At 43.0% G+C, this 26,814-nt stretch overlaps 1 protein-coding gene across 1 annotated transcript in view; it reads right to left on the bottom strand.

The window, feature by feature from the left end:
• The window catches only part of LOC106510400 (uncharacterized), a 422,513-nt gene that overhangs the window by 341,090 nt on the left and 54,609 nt on the right, over positions 1-26,814 (bottom strand). The window lies entirely within an intron of this gene.

The raw sequence follows: 26,814 nt of genomic DNA, 5'->3' as shown, positions 1-26,814 counted from the left end.
TTCGTCTTTTGTCTTTTTAGGGCCTCACCCATGACATATGGAGGTTCCCAGGCTAGGGGTCGAATCAGAGTTGTAGCTGCTGTCCTATGCCACAGCCACAACAATGCCAGATCCAAGCCACATCTGCGACCTACACCACAGCTCACGGCAATGCCAGAGCCTTAATCCACTGAGCAAGGCCAGGGATTGAACCCACAACCTCATGGTTCCTAGTTGGATTCCTTTCCACTGCGCCATGATGGGAAGTCAATTATTAGTCTTTTCAAAAAACAACTTTTATCTGTATTAGTTCTTTGTATGTGTTTATTTTCTGGCTTATTAGTTTTTATTGTATGCTTTTTCTTTTTTATTTTTATTTTTATTTATTTATTTTTTTTGTCTTTTGTCCTTTTAGGGCCGGTCCTGCAGCATATGGAGCTTCCCAGGCTAGAGGTCTAATCAGAGCTGTAGCCACGGGCCTATGCCACAGCCACAGCAACGTGGGATCCAAGCCGCATCTGTGACCTACACCATAGCTCACGGCAACACCAGATCCTTAACCCACTGAGAGAGGCCAGGGATCAAACCTGCAACCTCATCGTTCCTAGTTGGATTCGTTTCTGCTTCACCATGACAAGAACTCCTGTATGCTTTTTAAATTACTGTCTTTCTATACATTTTGGGAGTTTATTCTGTTGTTCTCAACCCATTATATTGGTTTTTTAAAAATACGCTATCCAGTAATTTCACTTTGTCAATTTAGAGAGTCATATACGATAATTAGTCTGCAATCCCTTAGAAGTAGAAAATCTTCGTTGTATTTTCTAACTCGCTTTATTAAAATTTTTAAACTATTAAATTTTATACTTTTATTTGGCATCAATTAGCTTATCCAACATGACCATTTTTCCATTGTTTTCTTTTTGTTTTTATTGGCGAGCAATATGTCATTTGCAATTAATGATCTTTTTCTTCTTTTTCACTGGCTACCCTTATTTCTGCTTCATATCTTAATTCATTCCCCAGAATTTTTAGAATAATCTAAAATAATAGTGGCATTGTAGATATCCTTGTCTTATTTGTAAAATCCTCCAGTGTTTTCCATCAAGTATGATAATGATTCCTACAATAAGATGGATTCTTTATTAAATTAGTATCTACCTGTTTATAACTATACAGAAAATTTTATAAAGAATAGTTTCATATTATCAAAAGGTATAGTATTTAATAACATTCTCATATGATTTTTCTTTTTCAATCAACTATTGTGATATATTTGCTTCCTATAATTCCTAACATTAAAACATTAAAACTTTCCAAGTTCCCATCATGGCTCAGTGGTTAATGAACCCAACTAGCATCCATGAGGTCTTGGGTTTGATCCCTGGCCTTGCTCAGTGGGTTTCAGATCTGGCATTGCTGTGAGCTATGGTGTAGGTCACAAATGTGGCTCAGATCCCACGTTGCTGTGGTTTCAGCATAGGCCAGGGGCAACAGCTCCAATTCGACCCCTAGATTGGGAAACTTCATATGCCACTGGTGTGGCCTAAAAGACCAAAAAAAAAAAAAAAAAAAAAAAGTTCCTGAAATAGTATCTACTGGGTACATAAACTGTAGATAATATATTCTTCTACATTATTTCTGTAGAATATGTTATGTACAATGATGGAGTCGATGTATTTATAGGGGCTTTAGGACAATGACATCCATATTCACAAATAAGATATTTTACTGACTTTTTAAATCTAGTTTGGCTATCAAATGAATTAAGAAAATTTCACCATTTTTTATGTCCTACAACAATTTCGATAACATAGAACTTCGATTTCTTTAAAACATTCAAAGAATCACTTGTAAAATTGTCTGGGCCCAGAGCCTTTTTTTATACTTACTTGAATCTATCTTTCATCTTTGTCATGACTACTGTTCTACTTAGATCTTTAATCTCTCCTTGAGTTAATTCGAATTGCTTTTGCACATTAATATGATAATTTCATATACATATTGAGGCTTTTAAATGTATCACCAAAAAATTCCACAATATTAGGTGTTTTTATATTTTAAATCTCTAAATGTACAAAGCAGGAGGAAACTCTGGTTCATCCATTTTATCTCCTTGGAATTGTAGTTATAGTAGCTTCTGTTCTATTCCTCAAGAGAAAATACAGAAACAGACACTCTTCTCAAGAGATAATTTGTGAAATGGGACTAAGGCTTATATCCATAGGGCTAAATTTACCAGAGGTTACAGCATTATAAAGGTAAAAAGGGTATATCTCTCGCTCTGTTTTTAACCTTGCTTTCTCTTCTACCTTCCTGTGCCCAGACATAGAAGGCCTAGTTTCTACATGGTAAGCTCCTGGTGTCTATTTGAAGCAGACCTCACAGACCTTGGCAGTAGGCCTGCCAATCACTATTTTGTGGACTCAGCTTCTCCACTGTGACTTGTAAGTTACCTTAAGTCAATTCAGACTGGCGAGAGTGGGAAATCTATTCTGGCTAAAAAGTCAAGTCTCAATCCCCAATTCTTCTTTTTCAGGGAGCCCTTTACTTGGAAAGTAATGTGGGCTATGTTAATACAGCTGATAAACTGATGCAAAGCAGGCCTTTATTTCATGAAGCAGGACTGCAGGGTGAATGAAGATATTATTGACTTCCCAAACACAACTCGTAACTTATTAGATATATGTCTTAGCATTCTCCATTTTATGTATTTATGGTTTATCTTTTTTCTTAACTTTCCAGGAATTTTCATGTTATTGTTGTTACTTCACAGCCTAAAATAAGATTTTCAGTTGGGTCCAAAAGCATCTATGAAGATTTCAACTGCATGGTTTCACACCAATGCCACATTAATGTCACTCTAGTCGCACAGCAGTTTCCTTACATAAACTTCTTCTCTCAGCCACCTTCTCCTCTAACAAATGATTTCCTCCCCTTCAACTATGTTACATAGCTTCTGCTTACTCATGTCATCCACCATTTGATCATGATCTTTAATGATTCTTTCTGTAGCTCATGACTTTTCAGCTCCTCCTCAGATGCTCAGTATTGACAGTTCAGATTCAGGATACAGAGAATCTTCCTAGTCCAGCTCATTTCTTCATTACAGATCCCAAGGAACCTAGGATGGACTCACCAGGGAGCCAAGAGCCTGTCAAGAATTCTTGATTCACACCCTATTCAAGCCTGTCTCCCATCTTTGTTCTCCTCCCCATCTCCATAATGTGACTTCTGTCTGCAGGTTGTTAAGACCTACATCCTCTCCCTGGTTCCTCCCTTCTCTCATCACCTCATTCATATGCTCCCATTCATCAAGTCTCATCATTCTGTCCCTAAAGTAGATCCCTCATTCATCCATTCTCTTCATTGCCATTAACATCACCTTAATCCACACCACCATTATTTCTTACCTGGATTATTACAACAGTCCCTGAACAGGTCCCTAATGAGTCACTCTCTTCCTTCCATCATTCTCTCCATGCTCCACATAGCAGCAGTAATGACCTTCTTAAAATACAAATTCAGTCATGTAGCCCCCTCATCCAAAACCTTTCAGTAGCTCCCTATTTCTCTTAGAATTAAATACAAGTCTTCTTCTATGTCTGATACAGCTTTTCATAGTCTAGTCCTGTTTAATCTCCCCGGCTCATCCCACAGTATGCGCTCCCCCACTTCAGTGCTCCAGCTACACCACCTTCTTTCAGTGATTCAGAACCCTTAAAACTCTTTTTGCCTTAGAGCCTCTGCATACATGCTTCTGCTTGCTTGACCTTCCTTCTGCTCCTTCACTTGCTTTAAATGTCTGATCTTCTCCAAGTGTCTTTACTTGGCCATTTTATCCAAAGGAAATTTCTCCCAACTTGTCCCTCTTCATTTTATTGCCTAATGTTTTCTGTATTTGCCTGTCTCCCTAAATTTTGGAGAAAGAAACCACAAAGATCAGAGACAAAGCAAAAGCAAAAAAGAGAAGCAAAACAAAAACAAAAAACTCCAAAAGATAAGAAAAACGGTGAAAAGGCAAGAAGTTGAAAGGAAATAGTCATAACATTATTTTCTGGAGAAAAAAGTTCATAAAAATTTTAAATAAATGCAAAGGTTGTATATGTCTCAAGTGAACATTCCAAACACGTTTTACTGAGTCTTGCGTAATAGTTTCTAACTTTCCTACCCTCAAGATTTACGTAAGTTGATTTTCCTTGAATTCTGGTGACTACAAAAGTCTCTAGCTTGAGAACTTATCAAAATGAAGGCTCAAAATGAGTTAGAAGCATTTGAAAAAGGCATTATGAGCCACTCTAAGAGTCTAAGACTTTTTCTTCATTGTAAGTTTGCACTGCAAGCATCCAAGACAAGTTTAAAAAATAAAACAGCCCTCTCCTAGGGCCATGGGTACATGAGGCATCATTCCCCACAATAGCCTGGCGCTCTCCCCTCCCTTTCTCCTCTGCAACGCCTCTTTGTAAATCACAGGTGTTTGTGGGCATAAAGCCCCATCAGAAGGGAGTTTATTGTGAAGAGTTCTTTTTTTGCCACTTGTTCTAAACCTGTTCAGAGAGTGCTCCATGCCTTAGGCCAAATCTCCATAAAAATCAAGAAACAAGAAGTTTTCTGTACTCCTGCCCAATAGCCACACTATGACATTGGTTCGACAGCTCTGTGACCCTGTATTGTCCCAACTTTATTCACTAGTCTCTTTTTCTCTTGCTCCCTCCATTCCTTTTTTTAAGCCTTTATTGGCATTTTTTTATCTACTGTAAAATGAAAAAAAGAAGGATGTTTTTTTGTTGTTTTTTTTTTTTTTAAGCACCCTATGTGGCAGCTAGAAAAAGCTATCTGCAGTTACTGTAGTAATGGTTTCAAGAAACACCTGCAAATCAAAGAAAGACACCATAACAGTGTCTTCAGATTTTTTTTCTTATTCCCTCAAAGTTCCTTCTTGGCCATTGTAGAGCAGGCTCGGGAATGAATTTATGTGACAGCTATGAAGTTAGTATTAAAATTGTGAATAGTGCCTAGCAGTTTTCATGCCCTCACTTTAAGATCGCCTCAATTTGCCACACAGCGGTGAATAGGGTAAGGGGGCGGGGGTGTCAAATGAATGGAAGGAGGAGTGTCTGTGAATAGGAAGGTTTCCCTGGAGGGAGCAGCAGGGTAGTCACAGGATTAGAGTGATTTATTTTTGAAATTCTAGAAAGAAAGGCCAATAGACGCTGCCTAAAAGTCCTGAAGCACGGTGAGGGATGTGAGATAAATAATATGTCTGTACACATTTAGCAAGTGTCAGTGCCAACTCTAGAAGCAGGGTCTGGGCGTGGGGTGGAGGCATGGGGTGTGACGGTAAACCCATTCCTCTGGTCTTCCAAGACTGAATATTAAATGCCAGCAGGGAGCAGATGTGGGGTAGGGGCTGCAGAACGGGGGTAAGGGGACGGGAGGAGGGGGTTAAGCGTTTATCTCAATGGAAATTAACCACTTGGGGAGAATTAGAAGAAAGCTGGAGCGGGATAGACTGGGAAGGGTGGCTTTTCTGGTGCTGGGATGTGGGAAGGGCATTCAGAGAAAATGAGGTGAACTGGACTGCACAGAGCAGGGCGGGGCGTGCCCTCCGCCGCCCCTGTGGCCCCGCCCCCACGGCCCCCCTGCCCCATCACCCCGCATTAGCATGCTGGCCGCAGCGGCCGGCCGGGCGGGGGAGGGCGGCAGTGGGATCACCGCGCAGGGCTCATTGTGGGCAGCGCTCGCCTCCACGGGGGACCATCTGCTCGCTGTCAATGCATCACCTGCTCGTCTGGGCCGTCACCGGGGCAACAGGGAGGGGGGGATTAAGGAGCGTGCGTCTCGGTCCCGGCTGCTGCCGCGCGGCTGGGGCGAGGGCGGGGCCGGGCAGCCCCCAGCCCCTGGACTGGTCAGGCCCCCGCTCCCCCACGCCCCAGGGGCCCAGCGACCACCGTGGCAGGAGCCCGCTCGCTGCTGCCCCTCTGGCTTTGCAAAACACCGGAGCCTCCTCCACTCGCAGAGGAGTCCGGAGGAGGAGCAAAAAGCAAAAGGCTCAGTCCTTCCAACCCACCTGGAGGTCGACAACTCTGACCCTCGCATCTACCTGGAGCTGCATGGACCAGGACCGGGGCGCTCCGCCCGATGCCCGCTGCGGGAGTTGGCCGGCTCAGTCCGGTCCCAGGGGGCGCAGGGCTGCGCAGTTCTGAGCGCCCCGCAGTCGCTGGGCAACTACAGTGCGGTCAGCATCGCGGGTAGAAACTCTCAGCTACAGCCTGCCATCCAAGTCACAGATAACTTCTAAAACTCTTCTCTAACATTCTGGTCGGCCGCCCATCGCCAAAACTAGGGAAGCCTTGGAAATCAGAAAAAGAGTGACACTCGATCTTTGGGTGTATCCAAACGGGTTCTCCCCCTCCCCTTCCCCCCACCACGGAGAGAGTAGTTCTGGAAATACCCGCCCTCAGAAATCCTGAAATCCCCCTTTCACCTACTCCTCTCCCTTGCTCCCCACATAATTTTGAATACAGAAGTGCAATGAGTGGAGCAGCCAACAGCAGGGGGCAGAGCTAGGCTGCAGATGGGAACACGTCCATTTGGGGATTACATTTGATCCAAAGTCACGCTCTCTGGTTTAGAAATTTCCAGGAAAATCTGTCCTCTACCCTTGTCCATCTCCACCCCAACCCCCAACTGTCCAAGAACACTAGCTGCACCAAGAGGGGTCTGTCACATCTGCCAAAGGATTCCATGCCTCTAAACAAAGAGGGAACAGTTAACTCCCCCAGGTAAACTTTCTATAGACTACACAGAAACAAAGAGTTTATTCAGCTTCAATCACAACTTCTAATGTATCTTTTTTTTTCTTTCTGGTCTGGCTAATTATCTTTATTCCTCTTGAGAATAAAAGATGCAGCAGAAAACTGAGATGCACTGAGTCCCAGGCTGGATTCCACCCACCTCCCTGACCCTACTAAAAAATGTTTCCAGCCAGGTAAAATCCCAGCTTATTTCTAAAGATCTGAGTCAAGAAAGCCCCAAATTTTTTTTTCGTTAGATCTCATTTCAGGGTCTGGCAATTCTTGAGGAACCAACAGTCTTTAACTTAGTAACTCAAACCCATTTCCTGCACTTCTGCAGGAAGAAACAGAGAAGTGGCCTCTTTTCAAATCAATCCCTTACGTTGAAGAATTTATTAATCTGTCCATTAACTTTCTCAAATTTTCTACTGTCATTTACTACAGTCATCTTTCTTTTCTTCAACAAAGTCCTTACTTAGAGTTACACCAAATCGTTTATGATACTGACCCTATGTATCTTCTCCAACTAAAATCTCATAATCACCAAATAAACTGTCTCACATACTTTTATGACCTCTAGATACGAACACATGCATTAGGCTAGTTTTGCGGTTAAAATGAAAATTTTTAAATTTACTGCTACCAACATTTATTAGTTATCCCTATCATATATAGTTGAGGAAAAAACTCAACTATAAAAATACCTATGTTTTTGACATAAGAGATGAATGAAAAATATCGTGTAATGTGTAACATTACTCAAAAGGTAAAGAAAATTCTACCCATCCAAAACTGCTTTTAATTGTGAATTAAATTCAAGACTTACAGTTGAGAGTTCTTAGAAGGCATGCTCTTTGATTTACAAAGTACTTACAAATAGAATGATAGCATCATTCCCGCTTAAAGAAGGATGAGTTTGATTCCGAACATTCATCCAAAAGATAAGTGACTACCCCAAGACTGTTTCAGACAGTGGCTGGGGATGCTCATGGCAACTTCAGCCCACTAAGCTCCCAGGGAGCAGCTTTCCACACCAAGAGTACCTCAAAACGCCCTTACCCCACTCTGTCCCCACTCCTACAGCTGCCTGAATTATGGAAGAGGTAAGAATTCACCACCTCAACAAATAATAATTGAATATCTGCCGTCTAAAAGGCAAATTAGACAAAGATCCTGCTCTCATGGCGTTCACTGTTCAGTAGGAGTGAACAGATTTCTTTTTTAACTCTTTATTCATTTACCCAACAAACATTTCTTGAGCACCTGATCAACTACCCTGATGGGGAAAAATACATCTGCAAATAAGATGTGGATATCTATGGAGTTCCCATCATAGAGCAGTGGAAACGAATCGGACAAGGAACCATGAGGTTGCGGGTTTGATCCCTGGCCTTGCTCAGTGGGTTAAGGATCTGGCATTACTGTGAGCTGTGGTATAGGCTACAGATGCAGCTCCGATCTGGCGTTGCTATGGCTGTGGTGTAGGCCAGCAGCTGTAGCTCAGATTTGACCCCTAGCCTGGGAACCTCCATATGCCGCAGGTGCAGCCCTAAAAAGGATTTAAAAAAAAAAAAAAAAAAAAAAAAAGGTGTGGATATCTCTCTCAAAAAAGAGAAAAAAATCTCCCCAAAACCAGAGCATGGTGGAATTAATTAGGAAATAATATCGGTATGACAAAATTTCATAGAAATATGGAGGAGGTATCATAATTTGTTCTGGACAATGACACGGAGATATTAAAACTAGATGGTAAAGAATTAGTAGGTGTCCCCAGCACCTAAAACAGGGCCTGGCACATAGCAGATGATGGATAAATAGTTATTAAATGAATGATGTATTTTCCAAATAGTCAAAGAGAAGAAATTCCAGGTGAAGAAATCACAGTATGAGCAAAGGCTCCAGAACATATTGTTTAAGGATTGAATAAGCAATTCAAGGGAGAAGAAAGAGGGAGACAGAATGTTGGTGTGAGACATGTGGAGACAGAATTTGAATATTGTGCCTAGAATGTGGACTTGCCTTCAAGACCAATACTTTTTTAGGAGCAGAACACTTGTTTTAAACAGAATCTTGCAAGAAACTCAAGTACAATGAAACTGACCAAAACAGGGCTGCCCTTGTTGAAAGAGGAACCGGCTCTGACACCCAACTCCCTGGCCCAACCCCACCCTCTAGACACTGTTCTAAAACCAGTGCCAGGGTAATGGGCTACCTCTGAACATCATTAGGACATCAGAGTGTGAGTTTGGATGGGAAGCCATCTAGGAAGGCACTTAGGATGCTATTAAAATTGTCCAAGTACACAATGATGAGTTAAATGAGATCAGTGACATTGGTAGTGAAACGGATGATAAAGACATTTCAAAGATGGAATCCTTAATGTGTATGGTCTTTCTGCTTTAGGAAAAATAATTTCACTTCTGGTACTTCTGAATTTGGATATTTTTCAATGATATATATAACAGACTGTGCATCATAACTGTTACTATAACCAATATATTCCCACACTTGCAAAAGTTTTGAAAAAAATACAAATTCCCTTGCAGTAACTGCTTAAGATGTGGCTCATATGTCAGAATATACATTTTTGCATCCTAAGATGAACACATGAATTTATAAATAACCAACCACAAGGAGGACAGAGATGAGAAATATCTAATGCTCCTTTAATTTACTAATCAGGGGAACCAGCTTTTTTTTTTTTTTTTTTTGGCCTTTTTTTTTTTTTTGGCTTTTTGCCTTTTCTTGGGCCGCTCCCGCGGCGTATGGAGGCTCCCAGGCTAGGGGTCGAATCAGAGCTGTAGCCACTGGCCTACACCAGAGCCACAGCAACTCGGGATCCGGGCCGAATCTGTGACCCACACCACAGCTCACGGCAACACCAGATCCTTAATCCACTGAGCAAGGCCAGGGATCAAACCCACAACCTCATGGTTCCTAGTCGGATTCATTAACCACTGCACCACGACGGGAACTCCTAGCTTTTGAGCAATGATCAAAGTTATAGTGGATAGTGACCCTTCCCTGTGCCCCCTCAAATGTAAGCATTCAAGTGTTTTTCTTAAAAGTCACATGAAATTCATCACTGCTCACTTACATTTAGATACAACTGCCCATTAAAAGCCCCCTCATGAGTAGAAAGCTTGTAATTTAAGGAATCCATGACACTCTTGAACTCACTAAAACAAAGATATATATGCTCATGCAAATAAGCAAATGGAAGAGGGGCAGCAAAGAGGAGCCAGGAAGCCAAGGAAATTCACATGATGAAGATAGCTGGCATTTAGCCAAAAGTGAAAACTATAAATATTAATCAGATGAGAATCAGTGTCACTTTCCTGCAAGAATGTTCTGTAATTAAAGGGTGGGTAGCGTGTTGTGCACATTAGCACAACTGCCGCCAATAACACTGGATGCCAGCAGCTCCTGAGTGCTGGAGAGAAGAGAGATTCCGAAAGATGTCACCTAGCAGAAAGTTCACTACCTAAGTGTCAGCCATGTGTGTCAAATCCAAATAACACTCAATACAGAAAGAAGAAATACCTGGCTTTCAAAATTGCGTTTGTATTTCAAAGAAAAGAAATATTTGTTGGATACCTGTGACATGCCAGACACTTTCCACATGCTTTCCGCACATCATGCCCCTTAATCCTTACTTCAAACATGCAGAAAACGTGTAAACGTGCACACATTTCAAAGATGTAGAGTTCCTGGGTTGGCTTTGTAGTTCAGGTTGTGGCTGTGGTGAATGCGTCTGACGATGGTGAAGTTACAAGATCATGAGATTAACATGCTCCATGGATCATTCACGTGAGCACTGAGTCTCTCAGGAAGCTGATGACCTTGGAGGGGATGAAGATAGGAGGGGGGCGCCAAAGCTCTCACTGGGGGAAATCAGCAGCAACTCTACTCAGTGGTCAGGCAATGGCTCTCTGAGCAACACCCCAAGTGTGTCAACGGCGAGGAGACTGCTGGAGGTCAGAGGAGGAACAGCTGAAAGAAGCAGCGGGAGACAAAAGTATATCCTTCCCTTCATTCTTCTGTGTCTAGTCGTGGGTGAGTGAGGATGAACAGCTTCTGCTCCGGGGGTGCAGAGGAAGCCACTTCTTCAAAGGAAAACAAAGTTTTAGTTAGGTCAGAAGTGGAGGGACCTTTCAGTGAAGAGGCCGGGAAGGCAAAGGAGTTCTGATTAGGTCACTCTCTTGCCCCTTCCTTGCCTGCAGTCTAAATCTAAATCCTTAAAGGTATAGCCAAACTTTCCAAGATGTGACACATGCTAAGAAGAAAGCTAGAGAATCTGGGGGTGCTCGAGAATGACTGGGAAAGTATGTAATGTCATGAAGAATTACAAGATTAAAATCTTACTTAATGGTTATGAATATGCAAAGGCTAAAGAAGAAATGGAAAGTAGCCATACGATCAACAAAGATCAGTAAATCTTCAGAGTAGATTGGGTGTTTCCCTGCAAAGGGGGAACATGAGAACTGCTGAGAAGTTACTTCCCAGAAGCTCTGTAAGCTTTTGAGTTTGTCTTAGCAAAACTGAAGCCATTTGGGATGTCATTTCTATGGTATGCTTCCAAATTTAACACCTGAATAGAAAAAAATATCCCAAGTCAAATTTGAAAACCCACAACCAGTAACTGGAAATGCAATTCAGTGCACACAAGACTGATAGTACTGCAACTGTCCATACCACAGCTAAGAAGAAATACCCGTCTTCTCCGAAATGTCCCTCATGTCCACATTTGATAGAATCTCTTCAAGGACCTTCTCTTTTTTCCTAGAAACTACTGATATAGTATATAGACAGATATAGATAGACGGGGGGTGGGGGGGGAGATATTCCCTTCTGCACTGTAAGTTCTTTTAAGGCAACATAATACAAAAGGTCAATAAGCCTAAGCGTTGGAAGCAGAGAAACCTGCTTACAAGTCCTGGCTTGGCCACCTGCCAGCTGCATGACCTTGTTCAAATTATCTGACCTCTCTATATGCCAATTCCTCCATCTATAAAAAGGTCACCCTGATTTAAGAAATAACAACTAAATAGATAAATGCTTATGTGCTAGCTAAGTACTACATGTTCTGAACATTCTACATATAATATTTTAGTCATTCCTCACAAGAACTCTTTGAAGTAGCTACAATATTTTCCCCATTTTATAGATGAGGCCAACTGAGGCTTAATGATGTTATGTAACTTGCACAAGGTCAGTCAACCAGTGACTGAGATGCTATTTAAATCCGGCCCATCTAATGCCAGAATGAGGTAACTTGGACTGTATGCTTAGAGCAGTGATTTCACACCAGCGTTTCCTCATGTCCCTTCCCATCTGTGTGCCATTTGGTAGGTATTAACCCTAAACTGCCTTATGCTCCAATAATCATGCAATGTTTGTTGCTGAAGAACAGGGTAGGGGAGGTGGAAATCCAAGAATAAGTCTATGAAGTCTCTCACGCCTTCTGAAGTTAATTGCCACACAACCAAGAAGCTGCTGGAACATTTCCAAATCCACCATTCTCAAAGATAAAAAATATATATATAGCCCCGGAGCCAAGACTGAACATCCACAAACCAGCCTTGAACATACAGTTTAAACAACAACCAAAAAGGCATCCTTGAATAAATTAGAGGATTCTGCCAAAGAAAAGAAAATGGTAAATCAACAAGGAGAACCTGCTGAGTAGCATCGAGAATTATGTCTAGATACTCATGTTGCAACAGAACAAAGGGTGGGGGGAAAAATGTATACATGTTAAGGATAACTTGATCCCCTTGCTGTACAGTGGGAAAAAAATAAATTAAAAAAAAAGAAAGAAAAGAAAATGGTAAGTCAAAGTGAGTTTCCAAGGCTGAACCAACTTAGCATCACTTCTGAGCAAAGCAGGTACTGGATATTATACGGGGCAACACTGACCCTAAAAACTCACGTTTTTATTCTGAACTCCCGTTCTGCGGAATACAACTCAGCTAGATTTCAGAGGTCACACCCATATATGGTATATAATAAATTCCAACAGAGAGGCTTTCTCTTTTCCTCCCTAAAACATAATAACAATTTCCACATCCTGTTTCACCCTAGACCTTTAGACTTTCTGAACCCAGGGAGTTCTGACAAGGAGATATAATTTTCTTTAAATCCCCCTGAAGCAATCTTTTCATTTGTGATAAAATTACCACATCACATCCCCACCCTGGGCTCCCTCCCTTTGTGTTGGAGACTAGAGAGAAGCTGGGTCGTAGGCATTCGAGAACAGAAAACTTCAACACAGAATCAATAAAATAACCTTATATTTTGCCTCTTCTCTAATGGCTGCAATTTGGCTCTTGGCCCATCCTTACGCCCAGGTGCACAGCTGCACAAGGCAGCTCTCCTCTGTATCGTGTCCGTGCACATCAGGTTCAGCCCCTCCTTCTACAAAGTGACTGCACATTGTTGTGTGTTCCCAAGCTGGTAAGTGACAGCCATGACTTGGCCACTTTGGAGACTTGCCAAGGTACTCTTCCCTGAGGCCAGGAAATAGGATTGACCATCCTAACTCTCAAGAGCCTCCCAGGTGAAGCTCTAATTTTTAAAGCCCCCAGAGAAGAAATGGGGGAAGGACAGAAACATCTTTGAGCAGATATTTCATTCACCCAAGATGCTAGTCTCATTAGGACCTTCAGCTGGATCCCAGTGATGTTTAGAAAATCTAAGTAAAAAGAAAGCCAAAATAACTGTTATATATATATTTAGAAGAGTTATATTTATATTTTAAATAATTTACAATAGTATACATTTATATAAATATATAAAATATACGCAACAAAGTTACATAAGGTATGTGTGTGTATACACACACACACAAATATGAGATGTAACAAAGACTGTCATATATAAAAATACCCTTTAACCCTCACTTGGGGGTATAAGGTTTTCCAAGCTAGTTCTCTCCACTGCTCAATTCTTTTTCTTCTTTCTCCTGATAACTCTCAGGCTTTCTAGAGACATATATAAATCCAGTCAGTTTCTTGAGAGAGCCACTGACATGTCCATGCATCTTCAAAAACTTAATACAACTAAAAGCAGGGCCAAGAAGAACCCTGCTCCTTGGCCTCCAAATTGGCCAGTAAGGCAACATCCCTGGTGAGGTCGGTAATGGTCATTGCCTTTTCAACTGCTATTCTTTAACTAATCAAATTTTTACACTTTTATATTACAAGAAGTCTTTAAACATGTAAATCTACTTTTATACGTTTTAAATTTATATGCTTAAAGCCCTAGCTTCACTCCTGTGAATTAGAAAGCCACACTCTTGTCTCACCTGTGCTTTTTATCTACTCTGCACAAAAGAAGCCCCAGAGGCAGCCTGACCCACCTCCTTCCAAGGCAGTCTGGGAAATGGATGCTCTCAGACTCCAGCCCGCTCCATGGAAGTGTTGTCCCGTCCCAAGTGGATTAGCCACATTTTCATTCCTATCACTATTGTTCTCTCCTGAGAAGTACTGGCAAATTTTATTTTCTCCCTTTCATTACATTTTCAGCGATATTTTACTTTGAGGAATTTACAGCAAAGATTCCAGGTGCCCTGCCCTCCATGGGAAGGTTGGGAACATTTTAGACTGTTGGACTGTCACTGTTGTCGGGAGGGTGGGAGGGAGCTGGTGGTGGCAGTGTGGCAGACACCTAAGACACCTAATGCTGTCTGCCCAGCATCCATTCCTGTTTCTTCAGCTAAGAGTTTGCTAATATTCCTCTGGGAGATGCTCATCCTGCACTCTCAGTTCATGGGTCTAAAGGGGCATGTGTCCCAGAAATGGCACAGTAACTGGATCAGAGAAACACAGGTGACCCTAGCCAGGCCAGGAGGGTCAGGATGTTTGTGAGAACCCTCAGGAGACGGGAACTCTTCCTGTGGAGTTTGCTAAGCTGGGAGAAGGGAAACCTGTAGCTCCATCTGGCCATTTCCTACCATCTTGTGAAAAGAAGAATGAAGCCACAGGGAGAGAGATGAGTCCAAGAAAGAAAAAGATTCCTGAAGACATGCCTTCATATCTGATCTCACTACACCCACACCCAGTTACAACCCTGCATTTTAATTACATGAGCAAATACCTTTCCCTCTTTGCTTAAGTCCATCTGAGTCAGGGTTGTTTTTTTGTTTTGCTTTGGTTTTTGTTCCTTGCAACGGAAAAATCCTGATTATTAAAAGCAGGTTCTATAATCAGCCTTTCCTTCAATAACAAAAAACAAACAAACAAACAAAAAAGCCAAAACCCGAGGACTTTACCCTGAGATCAGGAAATGAGGGCTTTCTCTGAGGATGGATGGTAGCCCATCTCTGGATCTGGTGGACTCTAATTTGGGAAGAAAATTAAAATGGAACCAAAACAAATTTGAACTACATTTATTATCAGAAAGAGCATCCAACCATTTAACAAGTACTTATTGAGCACCAACTGTTTGCTGGAAGAGTCACTGTGCCAGGCACTGGGACAAGGTTCTGAACCAGGAATGGCTCCTGCCTGCTGATCCTCACATTCCGGCAGAGGAAACCGGAGAATAAGCAGTAAGTACTATGTCACATGGTGGTGTGTTTTTGCAGAAAAAGAAAGCAGGATGAGGGCGCTGGGGAAGGAATGATGGGTTGGTAGGAGATGCCTCTCATCTGAGCAGAAACTGGGAGAGAGTGTGGGAGGGAGCCGTGCAGTTCTGTCCAGGAAAGGTGTTCATGGAGGAGGGCAGGGCACGTGCAAAAGCTCCGAGGTGGGAGTGTGCAGAGCAGGGCCTGGGACAGCAGGAGACTGATGAGGCGGGAAGAGGGAAGAAGGACCCAGAGGAGGTCAGGTCAGAGTCAGGAGCAAGACCAGATCCGGTGAGGAGTGACTATCAGACGGCTTTGAGAAGAGGAGAGAGAGGGCCGGCCTAATATCACGGAAAGGCTCAAATAGCTGCTCTATAGAAGACAGGTAGGAGGTAGTGGGGGCAAGGACAGAGGCTGACAGATGATGTCCCTTGGCAATTCACACATGCTTTTAGAAGGAAACAGCATAAAAAACTCCAAATCCAGTAGTCTGTTGGAAATCTGCTATATGCTCTAAAATGAAGAGGTGAGGACTGCTGAAAACAATTCTCAATTATACCTACAGATAAAGAGTTCAAAACCACAGTGCATAAATAATTATCATTTCCACCCGTCACAGTTCTAGACCAATGGTTCTCAATCAGGGAACTCTTGGCAATATGCGGAGAGCTTCAGGTTTGTCACGACTGGCAGGAGGCAAGGGGTGGGGGTGGGGGGGTGTTCCTAGCATCTTGTGGATGGAGGCCAGGGAGGCTGCTAAACATCTAGAATGTAAAAGGCAGGCCCCCACAACAAAGAACGATCCAGCCTCAAATATCAATAGAGCTGAGGCTGAAAACGCAATGTAAAGATCCATTGTTCTTCGTTTTTGTGTTAGGAACTCTTAAACTTGCAATAAATATGAAATTGGAGAAGCACAAAATGAGCTTGATTATTTTCTTCTTTGGCTAATCATGTGAAAGGCAAAGACTATAGCTGTTTTTTCACATTTAAGAACAACTTATGGGGGGGGGGGTTGAAATAAAAGAATAGTGGCCTATGTTCTCAACTAGACCTTGCAGAGAAAAGTGAAATAAGAATATTCCCAGGTTTGCAACAGAAGAAAACTTAATTTTTTAAATATGAAAATGTCATTCTAGGGAAACAAAAGTACCTGGCACAGATTTTGCTTTGGGGAGGAAAATGCCTTTGAAAACCCAACTAGTTGTATAATTAAGTGATAATGAATGCAGAGCTGTACTTTGTATTCCATTCCAACACATTGGAGTTGAATCCGAGCTTGAAAAGCTAAATCCCTCAGTGTTCTGGCCCCTCATCAGTGAAGTGCAAATCAAGGCCTTTAACTGCTACAGAAGGGGTGGCTCCAAAAAAAGTGTGAACTACCAATATTATGTTTTCAAACTGCCTGCTTTCTAATGATATGCTAACTGTATTTAGGAAAAAGAAATGTTTCATTGGAACAAGAAAGCAAACTATCATATGTGATGTTTTATGCACAATGGAGAAAGCTACTAATTTCCATTTTATGTGAAGGATAGAAACACTTTCTAGATTTTTAACTCACCAGTGATTCACTTAGAGAAAGACTAAATAATATTTTATACATGTGCTCTAGCTAACGTCATGTATACGAAAGAGGCGTGAGAGTCGATGTGTGTGCTGGAAAGAGCTTTTTTGCTTGATTATACAAACAGAACATAGTACAGTTAGTCGGTCCTTGGAAACTTGTTTAAACACACGCTGGAGAAACTTTAACCTTAACAGAGGACCTGTAAACACAAGAAAATTGTAACTTGATGAACTTAATATTTTATCGTCAAAATTAAAGGACATAATACGCTGACCTGTGGATAGGCCATCATTCAAAGGTGCCACTATCATTTGCTGTTTTTACCTTAATGTTTAAAAACAAACAAAAAGAAAGCTGGAAGAGATGGAAATTTGTTCTTGTTTCTATACAAAGTGATATTTTCTCAAAGAGGGACTAAAACAAAAATTCCACATACAAAGAATTTAGGAGCAAAACAGACAACCCAATACATGTTCAAACAGCGTTTTTAGAAATGGGGAGACAAACATCTGAAGAAAAACAGGGCCTGCAATAGGAGGGTAAACAAATGACAAAAACTGTGAGAACACATACTTAGCTGTTTGATGCAATGGTATCTACCAGATTTTGTAGAGAGCACAGATACTCAGCTTTGACCCTACAGGCCATGGTGCAACAAGCCCTTAGAAGAGAACCAACCAGTCACGGGTCTGTTAAGGGGGCCACCAGGGAAGGCAAGGACAGCGGTCAGACAAGGCTGTCCAGACCAGGCTATCCCATCAGTCATTCTCTGCAGTAGTGACATGATAACAGAAGAAAGAAGTTGGGACAAACCAGGCTGATGACACAGTAAGACAGACCCAATATATAGTTCCCTTTTGGAAATACACATCCATCCAAGTCTGTCTGCTTAAGATATTTCTGGGTGAGACAGGCAAGCGGCTGCTTCTGCTGGCTCTGGTCAAATGAGCATCATTAATTCATCATGGGTTTGCATGTCCACATGGCCATGCCTTTACTGCAAGTCAACATTCCTGCACCAACGAAACTGTGGACCAGGAAGCTTGTAGCCTGCAGCAAGAGATTTTGGTACAAGCAGACAAAGCAACGGCACTGAAAATGGGATGTACAAGGAGGTCTTGGGGTGTCTCTGCTGATGCCAAACATGAAATGGAGTTAGTCTGCTTAAAGTTCAAGAGCGACGTGACCCACCTAATGGATGAGCCACAAATGAAGCAGACCATTTCAGGTGAGTGGTTGGAGAGTTAGATGAACTAAAACTTCTTTTCTGATATTTTCTGATTAGAAGATAACCAGGTGGCACAGCAGAGCCTGGTCTTTAAGGAAGGTATTATTTGAACTATGCTTTGAATTATGGGAAGGTTTTTTCTCTTAAACCGTATCTCTGTTATCAACCTCCCATCCCCAGCATTTAGCATTTAAGACATCTTTAGCAAGGCCCTGGTCAGAGGAAAGAACAAAGAATCATAAAGGACTTTTTAAGATTTGAAAGAAAAGTCGCTGAGAAGAATTTTAAACAGTTTCTTCAGATAAAGGCTGTAAAATAATGATATGTTTGTGGATTATACCTCCACATTTTTTTTTATCACCATAAATCGGAAAGCAAAAAATATGTATATATATATATTTTGAGCAATATTCAAAAGGCAATCAAAATACTTTAATGTCTTTGCAGGCCCAGCAGAAATTAAAATACTTCTACCAAGATATAAGGGTTAAAGAAATTGTGACTTACAAGAAAGATGTACACACAGATGTTTCTTTGAACTCCAAGCCATAAACTGGCTCAGAGGCTTGCTGCAGTCTGAAGCTGTCAAAGTTCTTCATGACAAATGAAAATCTACTCTGGCTGGTTTAAGCAGAGAGGGATTTATTAAAAGTTACATAAAGTAGCTCACAGAATCTCTGAAACAGACGAGGAGCAAGACCTGAAGCCATCTGTTCGGAAATCTCAGCCATCCCATGGGACTCTCTAGCAAAATGTCTCGGCACCACTGCTCAGCATCTTTTCTTGGGACCAAATACCAGAAGCTTTCACTGTTGCCCCAGATGCAGTGGACACCACTGCCCAAACACACCCAGAAGACTGACTCTCTCCTATGTGGGGCCAACTGCTCCCACTGCTGTCTTCTGAATCAAGTCTCTTAGGGGTGGACCCAAACAACAGAACCAGCCACACACAGGCATCCCAGGTCCTTGGAGTCCAGAAAGATGGACTTACAAGGTGAGAAACTATCAAGATGTACAGAGAATGTTCAAAGATGGCAAGTGACAAAAGTCCAATACAAATCCCAGTCTACCTTTTTCATTTATATTTCTTCTTCCCAAAACCTCCATTCTAGGTTTCCTGATCTCTTTATCATTCCCTGTATATGCTACTTCCAAACTTTACAATATGAGGCTTATTTAAGTAGTTTACACAGTAGTTTACACAGAAGTAAAAATCTGGATTTGAACCCAAGACTATTCTGACATCTAGAGTTTGCATCTCAGTTATGTGTTGAGAGTAAATTGAAAGTCTACCCTTCACACTGTCCCCAAGCACCAGGTTCTCTGTCCTAGCTACTCAGTACCAGGTACTAAGCAGAATGTAACAATTCACTTCAAAATTTATGTTCTTAATGTTTGGAATGGAGACTTAGATCAGCCATCTAGAAGTGATGTAATGTTGGGAAAATTACTTAACCTCTGAGTCTGTTTCCTCATCCACAAGGTGAGAATGATGAGTATCCCAGAGAGTTGATGTGATATTACTTTTGGTAATGAGGCACAAGCCTGGACTGGAATAGACACACAATGACTATCAGGTCCACAAGTCCAGGAGACAAGAATCAGCCTTATGCTTCAACAGAGTAAGCAGGTGCCTGGCTGTATGATTACCAAGGTCTCAGGAAGCCTTCCCTGCCCTCAACCAGGTCCCTACACACACACACACACACACACACACACACACACACACACACACACACGCTGATGAACTGAAGTCACGAAGATCCTGAGATCCAGCCATGAGAAATTAAGTTGACAAGATTGTGGATGTGAAGACAAATCACTTGAGACAGAAGTGAAGGTTGTGCGGTCCCACTCTGAGAACAGCTCTCCCGGAAGAGGTGAGAAGAAGGCAAAGGATGCTGGATGGGCTAGTGGTGGCAGCCACAGAGGGCTGCCTCGAAGTCATAAGGGATGAGGCAGATGCTGAAGTGGCCCAGACATCACCAAAATGACAAGCAACAAGCTCCATTTGACCAGTGTGGAGAGTGAGCAGCGAATATAAACGACCCACATGACCCAGGATGGAGATGATGAGATCAAGAAACCATGATGGCTGACATGCTTGTTTCACCTTATGAGGGGAACAAGTTTCCCACAACTCCTGGGCACAGGCAGTCCCAGGTGGGGGTGGGGGCGAGCAGGAAAGATTTCACCCTATTTGGACCTCAGGGCCAAAGGGTTGGGTCCATCATCTCTGGCCTATGAAAGACCCATCTCATGTACTCCCTAACTTCCCACGTATCACCTGACAATAAACACCCCTTCACAAGAACCCTCTATTTATTATGATCAAAAGCAAAACAAATTTTAAAAACTTAACTAAAATAGTGGCCTGAGCCAGGAACCCTTGAGAGAAAAAATGGGCATGTGAAGACTTCATGGCATGCCCAAGCCACACACGTTCTGCCACCTCCCTCTGACCTTGTCAGAATGTCCTTCAGCCCTGTCACCACCTGGTGGACTCCTACTCATCCTTCAAGACCCAGCGTAATTATTCGTTGCCTTCAGTGTAAAGATTTCCCCTGGACTACAGAAGGATTTAGTCACTCCCTTCCCAGTTACAAGAGGCTTTCATGCTTCTATCTGCTGCAGTGCTTGCTTGTCTCCCCCACCCGGCAGTCAACTCTTGCATTATTTTGTCAGGTCATACTTCTCTGTGTACCATGCATTGTAGGCTATGATGTGCACTGTGCTTCATTAAACCATCCGGCTCCAGCAGCAAACACAATACCTGGTACAGAGATGATGCCCAACAGAAGTTGGTGGAGTGACCTGCCCCAACCTCAGTTCTCTTCCCCCTTTGCTGTGCTCTGCCTCACTGGTTGGGCACCTCTCGTGTTCCACCTCCCACTTTCTTGGTTTGCTTTTTTGACCCAGCCCTTGCTATGGCAACTTGCTTTGAACTTCCAGGAATAATTATCTGGCAATCTCGTACCTCATCTGCACCCATATTTCTCATGTTTCTCCGTCACAGCCCCATCCAGCCATTCTGACACAGGTGCAAACCTAGCAGGAAAAAGGAATTAACATCCCGTGGGGCAACCCTTGATCATCAGAAGATGGAAGCTGGTGAAAATAATGCCCCACTCTTTCATGTCTCAGCCGTCTTTAAGGCACCTTCTACACAGCCCTTAAAAGGTCCCCAACAAGACTGCATTCCAGTCTCTGTCATCAGTAACCAGCTAGTAACAGACTCTTCAGCTGGGTCTCCAACCTTCCCAATTTTGCTGTCTAGCTAGCATTCCCACACCCCTTGAAATCAGTTCCCAAAAGAAATGGCTTGCCGGGAGTTCCCGTCGTGGCGCAGTGGTTAACGAATCCGACTAGGAACCATGAGGTTGCGGGTTCGGTCCCTGCCCTTGCTCAGTGGGTTAACATCCGGCGTTGCCGTGAGCTATGGTGTAGGTTGCAGACGCGGCTCGGATCCCTCGTTGCTGTGGCTCTGGCGTAGGCCGGTGGCTACAGCTCCGATTCAACCCCTAGCCTGGGAACCTCCATATGCCGCGGGTGAGGCCCAAGAAATGGCAAAAAGACAAAAAAAAAAAAAAAAAAAAGAAATGGCTTGCCAACAAACCCTCATCGCAGGCTCTGCTAAGCTACAACTCCACAGCATCAGGAGACAAAACATCCAGAGACGACGCCTCTCTCCTCAGCAGGTCAGCTTGGCAACAAGTCCCACTGTCACGAGGATTATGAGAGGAGCTGGTATCTAGCAGGCTCCTGTGGCTGGATAAGCATAAACCTCTCCCTCCCAGGGAGGAAAAGTACCCCACCTTCGAAATATGATCGTCTGAAGGAGTCCGTGTAGCAAGGGCATCACCTACATCTAACTTGGCTTAATTCCAAGAGCTGAGATACCATAATCCTCTCTTCTAAGGATGGCCCACCTACAGAGTTCAGTCCTTTCACATGGTGGCCCCCAGTCACCTGGAGGCCTATGAGGCTTTCGCAGGGGCCCATGAGAAATGAGCACTGTGCCTTGTCGGCAGAGAGAATAAATGTCTCTTCGTTTTCATCTGACCACCTATGTATGTAGACACGCTATGATTAATCAAACAAAAATTCACTCCAAAACATTACTGTATTATTTTCTCCACCCAAAAAAATGTATCCTAGCATAAGAGGTATCTGCAAATTTCTTTAACCTTTGAAAGGGATGCCCACAGTCCAAAAGGTTAACTTCTGTTTTAAGTGATATTAACATAAAATAATAATTGCTTAATAATAGCTTCTACACATTGAATGCCTACATACATTATCTTAAATCTCTCAACAACTCTGCAAGAAAGTATTATTAGTTTCATTTCAAAGATAAGAAAACAGGGAGTTTCCGTTGTGGCTTAGCGGGTTGCAAATCTGACTAGTATCCATGCTGGATGCAGGTTCGATCCCTGGCCTTGCTCAGTGGTTAAGGATCTGGCCTTGCCAAAAGGTGCGGCATAGGTTGCAGATGTGGATTAGATCCTGCACTGCTCTGAGCTGTGGTGAAGGCCAGCAGCTGCAGCTCTGATTCAACCCCTAGCCTGGGAACTTCCATATGCCACAGGTGTGGCCCTAAAATGCAAAAAAATAAAAAATAAAAAAATATAAATAAAGGTAAGAAAACAGATTCAGAGTGTGGGGGAACTTACTTAAGGCCATAGAGATAACAAGTGATGAATCTAAGATCAAAATCCAGGCCTATGGGACCTTATTGTTACCAAAGCTAATTTATTCATCCACTCCTTGGACAGGCATGATTGGGGACATGACACGTGCTATATATTTTGAGCAAATATAGTTGTTACCCAAACCTGCTCCTCAAAAAAATGTTCCTTCTGCCAATTTAATTATTCTGCCTTTCTACTCAGCTTACGCAAGTTTAAAGGGTAAGAGAATCTGACCTTCTCTCTTAGCTTATTTTCACAGCCCCCTAAGACCCATTCTGCCTATCCTTTTTCAAGGATTTCTTGTTCTTTTATTATCTGTTTATTCTCTGGCCTTTAGCTCACCTGCAAAGGAAGACGAAAGAAGAAACAGGGATTTGAGTCTCTCCAGCCACTCCAACCCCTTCCCTTTGTCTGCGAAGGAGCTTGGGTTTATAGAGAGGAATCTAAAAGTTGGTAAGAAGTGGCCCCATCGTGTCCAGCCCTGCTTCCCTGAGGCAGAGAATGGGGGCAAGAGAGAAATGCGTGGCTGCCTTTCCAAGTGTGCCCCTTTTTGTTCCCAAACCTGGGAGACATGCTTTCCTCATCCCCTCCCCCGCCCACACTTCCCCCATTCACACCAAGTGACAGCTACGCCAGGACAAGTCCTCCCTTTAAAATGCCACCAGTGAACAAACCCAGGCTGCCATCAACCCTGCCACTTATCAGAATGACTGTCAATCCAGCGACACAGTGAGGCTGGACCAAATCAACTTTGATTTTCTTGAAATGTGTGATTCGCTAGGTACATGTAGTTGTCGCCATGGCTCTCTGGTCATTCCCTGACAGGGTATCTCGTGAGGCATGGCTGCTCAGGGGCAGAAGTAACAGAAGTACTGTTCCCAGATCCATCAACAGATAGGACATGGGTGAAGAGAGGTGCCAAGAAAGTCACAGGACCTTTCCAGGAAATATTCTCAGGGACACCTATGTTGTCACCGTGACAAAAGAAGCTCAGCACTGAGGTCCCTGCATCGGGTTTCAATCAGCCTTATCTCCTCCTGAGTCCGAGGCTAATGACCTGGCCCAGCTGCAGAATTAACTCCTGGATCTATTAGATGGAGTTGAGTCTTAAAGGACCTGTGTGGCAAATGCTCTTTGAACCAGCAATTCAGCTCCTCTAGGAATTTACCTTAAGACAGGCGCTGATTTCGCTCCGAAGCTGCTCCCAGCAGGGTGATGAAGGAGACGCTGGTGATGGCAGATCCAGAGTGGCACACTGGTCTCTGCACCTCTGGTACATTAACTCAGTTTATCTTCCTAACAACCCCACTGGGTAAGGGCTATTATTGTTACCACTTTACAAAGGAAGAAACGTAAACATCAGGTAAGTAATTTCTCAATATTACATTGCCAGTAACAGGCAGAACTGGGCATGAAGCCCTGGCAGTCTGACCTCAGAGACCTCTTAACCAACTATGCTATTTCCAAGGAGCCAGTCACCCTAATGCGTTTCTCTTTCAACTACGCAGAACTTTCCATTTTGTATGTTTTAGTCCTCAATACAGAATGACAGTGGGGAGTTCCCGTTGTGGCGCAGTGGTTAACGAATCCGACTAGAAACCATGAGGTTTCGGGTTCGATCCCTGGCCTTGCTCAGTGGGTTAATGATCCGGCATTGCTGTGAGCTGTGGTGTAGGTCATAGACGTGGGTTGGATCCCGCGTTGCTGTGGCTCTGGTGTAGGCCGGTGGCTACAGCTCCGATTCGACCCCTAGCCTGGGAACCTCCATATGCCATGGGAGCGGCCCAAGAAATGGCAAAAAGAAAAAAAAAAAAAAAGAATGACAGAGAATCCATAATGGTATTCTTTTTTTCTTTGGCTTTGGCATGCAGCAATTTCTAGGCCTGGGATGGAACCTGAGCCACAGCAATGACAACACTGAATCCTTAACCACTAGGCCCCCAGGAAATGCTCCATAGTCATATTCTTGTAACAGAATTACCAAGCTATCTTTAAGAATAAATAATATAATTCCCAGGCAGAATAATAAAAAAATAGCTGCCTTTTTAACGTATATTTAAGCAACTCTGTCTTCCTGGCTTGTAACAGCACCTTCTTGCTGCTTGCATGGTGGAGGGAGGCATCGTCTCAGTCATGTGTCTTCTTCTAAGGGCACTAATCCCAGTCATGAGGGCTCCACCCTCATGACCTAATTACCTCGAAAGGCCCACCTCCAATTACTATCAGACAGAGGGTGAGGTCTTCAATACATGAGAGTTCGGGGGACACCATACTCAGTCCACAGTACCAAGACCCAGAGAAGATAAGACATGTGTTCAGTCACACAGCCAGTGAGTGGCACAGCCAAAACTCAAACGCTCTGAAGCCCAAAAACTCAATATTCTTTCTACCATTTTATGTTTCTAAAGAATTCTGAGAGTTCTGTACCTTCAAAAAACTAAACCAAACAAAAAACCAATGCAAACTAAATATAATACTTCACCCCATGGTCTTATGAAAACCATTAAGTGTCTACCCTCCAAATACCTGAGAGCTTCCGTGAAGGACATGACTTAGAAACAAAGATGATCTGTGAACCTTACCTATAGCTTGTCTAAAATAATCCCAATAAAAAGCAGCTTAAGATCCCAACCTTGGCATCCACTTATTTCACTCTTCTCTTCACCACTATTGATGGCCACATACATTAAGTTGTAGTGAATCTCCTCTGATTTCTTTTGATAAGCAAAGATATAAGTCGAAGGTGGATTTCCTCAGAATATGATTATCTGTAGGGCAAGACTTTGTTGACCTATACATGGAAATGCTGTGATAGCTTCCGTGGTTAATAAACTATTTCCACTGTGCCTTAGTGCATCCTCCATTCTCAGGCCATGCGCTGCCAGGTAACTGACCCATTCTGAACCATACCGCCTTATAAACAAATTGCACTGAGTCAGCACAATACCTGCAGGTCTGCACTGGCAGCTGGAGACAGTCAGGGATGGGGGATTTGAGAAAGTGAGCTCCAAAGACTATTCTTTCTCTGAATGTGCTGGAGGGTATGGGTCCTGCACTTCAGCACCCTGGCAGCTGTAATAAATGCATTTCCACTGATTATTTCAACCTGCAATTTGCAGAAATCTGATTCCTCTTAAGATGTTAGGCTGTTTCAGTGGAGCAGCAATGCCAGCCCTCCTCTTGGGCACCGAAATCTCATACTTTTAAACTTCTGCTCCCCCACTCTGAAAAGCTATTTTCAAAAATGTCCTTCATGGTCACCTTTTAACCTCATTCTTCCCTACAGAGCATCATCCCTTTGACACTGGCAATATTCTCCCCAGAGACTCAGAAAACAGGTCTTAGAAATGTACGTGTATGGATTCCCTTTGTGGCTCAGCAGAAACAAATCTGACTAGTATCCAAGAGGACCCAGGTTCAACCCCTGCATCACTCAGTGGATTAAGAATCCGGCGTTGCTGCGAGCTGTGGTGTATGTCACAGACACAGCTCGGATCCTGAGTTGCTATGACTGTGGAGTTGGGCTGACAGCTACAGCTGTGATTCGACCCCTAGCCTGGGAACCTCCATATGCTATGGGTGCGCCCCTTAAAATACAAAAAAAAAAAAAAAAAGAAAAAAAGAAATGTATGTGCATAATCGGCCTGTCTTGCTTTTGCTTCAACCAATATGCTCAGCGCACAAGTTACTATGAAGTGTGGGACTGACTTGACTTCAGGCTTGGAAAGTACAAAGGAGGCTTCTCTTGACACAGCTAGTGGAGATGCTGAAAAGAATAAAGGCCGGAATGGGAACACTTCCATTTCTTCCTTTTCAGAGATTCCAAAGTTAAACCCCGCTAGGCAATCAAGGTTACCGGGAAGTGTCTGCCGAGTTTTCCCTGAGGCCGATTTCTTCTGGAATCCAAACTGTCACCAGCACATGGAGCCCGGCGGGCTTTTGAAGAGTGGGATGCAGGCGTTTGGTATTCTGCAAAGGCAG

Source organism: Sus scrofa, chromosome 5 (genome assembly GCF_054392235.1).
Source record: "Sus scrofa isolate SSC_HxYL_T2T_F1_AM1 chromosome 5, Sscrofa_HxYL_maternal_Yorkshire_Landrace_v2.0, whole genome shotgun sequence".
In the NCBI taxonomy this organism is placed as follows: Eukaryota; Metazoa; Chordata; class Mammalia; order Artiodactyla; family Suidae; genus Sus; species Sus scrofa.
The sequence above is the reverse complement of the archived record's forward strand: the minus strand, read 5'-3'. Positions and strand labels throughout refer to the sequence as shown.